At 41.4% G+C, this 4,406-nt stretch overlaps 1 protein-coding gene across 1 annotated transcript in view; it reads left to right on the forward strand.

The window, feature by feature from the left end:
* The window catches only part of MAPK1 (mitogen-activated protein kinase 1), a 56,010-nt gene that overhangs the window by 37,565 nt on the left and 14,039 nt on the right, over positions 1–4,406 (forward strand). The gene's annotated exons all lie outside the window — the stretch shown is intronic.

The raw sequence follows: 4,406 nt of genomic DNA on the forward strand, positions 1-4,406 counted from the left end.
AGACGACACCCCCCCCCCCCCCCCCCCCCCAATAGCTTTCAGACTAAATGAGATCATTTGACTCTTTCTGAATATGATCAAATAATGGGCTGACATGCAGAAGCATAACTCCGTAAGAAGAATGAGCCCTGTGCATCTTATTTTTATCAGAGGTGATAGTGAGACTGACTAGAGCTTTTACAGAAGTGGATAAAATCACTGCTGTTTGGCCAGGCAGTGTGAGAATTCCTTTCTCTGGGCTGCTGACAACTTAATGAACTGTGGTGATGTTGATTCAGTTAGCTGTTCATTCTCCTGAAAGTTAAGTGACCTTTCATAACACCCTCAAATGTAAATCCTTAGAGTAGCATTGATAGTAATTTTTTTCAGTGAGTTATTTGTTTACCCTTCACAGTAAAAAGCAAAGAGCAGTATTACCTATAGCTTGCAGTGTTTAGGAAATTGTAAGTGACACAACTTTATTCAGTTTTATATAAGATTTGATATCAATCAGAAAATGTTTTTTCTCCCTCATGTAGAATTATGGCAATTTCAGTTTAGAACTATATAGTTAATCAAATGAGAATCTTATTCTTTCTCCTTCTTCCTGAGGTCAAAAGCTGAGAAGAAATGGAGCAAAAACAGTGATAACTCCAGCTCTTTGGCCTGTTCAATAATAAACTAATTCCAGTATGTTTTGTATTAGAGAGGAGTATCTATTGTAATAGAAGCAGCTGAAAATAACCAAGTATAAGTCAAAGACTTCATCGCACCTTATTTCCCAACTAGTATGATGTGCTAAGTTTTCTCTTCAATGTTCATGGCTAATGTCCAACAGATTTCTAACTTTGCCAGTGTGGATAGATGTGTTTTTACATAGTTATTAGCATGCTGATTTTACTAATAGCGTACTTGAGAACTCAAGGATACAGCTAGATCTACTTGGATGATGTTCGCACAATCTAGTAAAACAAGCAGTTAGGAGAGAAACTTTTCAGAAAAGCAACGTATGCCTATTTGAGATCTTTCTCCTCCTTTGGAGTAAATCAATAGCTCATCAAAGTGCTTGGCTCCAAAAATTTTTCTGAAACACTAATGCATTAAATTTAATGTATGAGAATCCCCTCTGTTGAATATATAGAACATCATTCTTGGGCATATTCTTGCTTGAAGTTACTTTTGCATTTTCCAAAGGGTCCTAAGCACCAGTATGAACAAAAAGGAATAAATACTTCCATGCCATGATGCTTTTTTCCTGACTGGCTATTATAGCCACAGATTTATACACAGTTTTCACTCTGAAATATTTACTGAGAGAAACTGTAACATTGAATGCCAGCATTGTACACAAAGGTGTCCATCTAGGAAGATGCACTCACCCTAAAGAGTAAAGCAATCGCAAGAATGTTGGAAGTAGAAATTGGGATGGAGTGACCTAGTAGTAGGGCTGAGTTATCACGATTTCAGATGCATCTGATAACTTCAAGGGTTTGGTATGTCAAATAGATGCACTAAGCCATGGCTTAACAAAAAGCAGGAGAAAATACCTCTAAAAGGTAAACTTAAACAACAGAAGAGATTTGGTAGAAAGGATGATAATTCAGAAGTCAGTGGGCTTTGAATGATACCTTGTAAAGGGTAATGGTCATCCTAGGACAGAATCAAAGATAAATTTCTTTCAGGATCATCTTAAAACAGCGAAATAAAGAGATATTTACTTTAAATGAGGGAACTCGGGACAGAGGAAGATCTGGTCATAGCCTCCTATCCATGTTTCCATCAGGCATATGAGTCACAAAAAGGAGAAGGAGGTGTTTTCTTTCTGGTCGGCATGTAATCTGCGTGCAGCTAAAAAGTGTTATTTTGTGTACCAGTGAACTTGTTGATCACATCTGTCACAGAAACAACCAGCTTGCCATTCTGACCTTTTTTTTTTTTTTAAGCATAGCTATTTGATTTTAAAAGCAATAATACAAACACCAGAATTATTAGCAGGTAGTTGTTGTTCTTTATAACTTAGAAGACAAGGTAGGAATCAAACATTGTAGCATGCTTCTGGATATGGCTTGGATTTGGTATAGATTTGTCAAACACAAATTGCCAAGCTGGCCAGGTCTCAGTATTACAGTTTATTTGGAACAATGTTAGCAGTCTGAAACTGTTACCTCACTCTTTAGCTCTGAACATATTAATTAGATACTGCAGGAAGGAGCCTTTTCTGAGGCACCTCTGTCAAGCTAAATAGCTAAAATGGCCATTGTGCAATAATAACCAATAGAAACTGCTTTCCCCATAGAACTTAAGCCTTGTGTTTCACAATCTGATGCATCTCCTATTCTAACTTGGAAGGTGTTATATGGTCCTGTTTGCCGACAAGATATCACAGTTGAATATTCTTAACAGTGGTTCAGTAGTTCTGCATTTTCACGAGCACACTTAGTACTGTGGGGTACAGTGGGAATTGCAGAAGTGTGAAAGGGGTTTTTTTGTTTGTTTTTAACTTCAGTATTTTAGTATGAATCTTGCACTGGAAGAGGCTTTCTGGGCTATTGAGTACAGGAGTGGGCAGGTGGTGAGGGCAATGGGCACCAGGGAGTAGTAGGGAACACAGGTCGGGGGGAAGGAGGGTGGTGAGGCCACCTGCCTCCCCCCTTGCTGTTTGCTTTTGCTGCTGCAGCAATGGTAGTGTTGGGGGAAGGGAGAGAATGAATATAAGATGACCCTCCAGTGATTAGATTCTACGTGGAAAAACAACTAATATAAAGTTTTCCATGTATAAAATCTAATTATTGAGCGTTTGTCTTAAATCAAAGTCATGTTGGATTCAGGTAAATGTGCTATGTACCAAGCAGTATGCTTAACTTAGCAGACTGTTTTGTAAAATTCCTGAAAAGGTTTTGACTCCTTACTGGTTTGACAGTCCTCTGCCTAAAACAATTATGAGAAGAAAATTTACATGGACATTTTGCTTTGAAAATAAAATTAGACTGTTTTGGCTTGTCCAGAAATCACAACTCAGAACCAGGGTTCTGAGCGGTTACCTGAAAAGCACTCTGGGCCTGTTACCAATGATCTGTAATTTATTAACCATATACTTATGTTAGTCTCAAATACAGTAGTGAAAAGATTCTAAGGTTACTGCTGGAATTTAGTTTTAACAACTTTTTAAAGCTTGTGTAGGGAGAGGATCCACCTGTAGTCAACTGTCGATCCTCTGGATCGGGTTTTCAACCTCTTTTTAATAAGTGTACCCCTGGCAGCCGAGGGGGGAAGGAGTTGTGGTGGGTGGCTGGACATGCAGGGGACGTGGCCAAATGCGGAGCGGTGGCATGGGGTGGTGGACAGAGGTGGCAAGTGCCACCATGTGCAAGCCCAACTGGCCGGGTGGTGCCTGTGCAGCCTGCAGAGGGGCGCCACTGCCCTCACCCTGCCCTGACCTTGCTCCTGGGAGGTGGTGCTCTGTCCCCGCCTGCCTGTGCATACCCCCTAGGGCCTTCCCACATCCCCCCGGCTGATGACCCCTGCTCTGGATCATGGTGTATACTTGCGGTCTAGTCAGATGCCTAATGAATTGGTAGCTGACCAGCCAAATTTGAGAGCTACACAGCTTGTTACAAGTTTCACAGATCCATATGTTGCCTGAGTTGGAATCCAAGTTTATAGCATGCTGCTCCCTTTTTCACTCTGCTTCCATCCTCAGGACCAAAGCTGCTTCATGTTAAGATGCACCTGGTGCCAGATGTTCCATCTAGATTGGACAGGATTCTGTGCGCTCCTCTCAGCTTTCTCGGTTGATGTTGAATGGTTTCATATAATTTTTCCATAGATCGGGTGACCCTGCTTTCCAGAGCTATCTTGAATCTTGCTATACAAAATATTCTTGGGGATACAGTCTCCTCCCTTTCTCCTGACATGTATGATCCATCGCAACCTCCTCTTCTTGATAGTATAGTGGTTTCTAAGTTTGTCAGTCCTGCATGCTGCAGTAGCTCTGTGTTTTGGTATTCTGTCTTGTGTCTTTTTATTTTCAAGATCTTATACAGGCATTTCATGTAGAAGCTATTCAGTCTCTTGATGTGCCTAGTGTATGTAGTCCATGTTTATGAACCATAAAGCAGAGATAATAGCACGCAAGTCTTGTACATTTGCATCTTCACCTTAGCTCAGGGGTTTTCAATCTTTCTGAGTCTGTGTACCCCCAGTGGCCAGTTGAGAAAGGAGTCCCCTGGCAGTTGATCAGCGAGCGTGCTGGTGGCATGGCAGCAGTGGAAGTGGCGGCAGCAGCGCCTGCTGAAGCCATCCCAAGTACCTCCAGGGGTACGTGTACCCCTGGTTGAAAACCCTTGCCTTAGCTTGCTGTTATTCCAGGCACCTTTCTGCAATAGCCTGAAATTCTTAGCTGCTTTTCTGATTTTGTTCAGTCCGAA

Source organism: Alligator sinensis, unplaced genomic scaffold (genome assembly GCF_000455745.1).
Source record: "Alligator sinensis unplaced genomic scaffold, ASM45574v1 scaffold570_1, whole genome shotgun sequence".
Classification (NCBI taxonomy): Eukaryota; Metazoa; Chordata; order Crocodylia; family Alligatoridae; genus Alligator; species Alligator sinensis.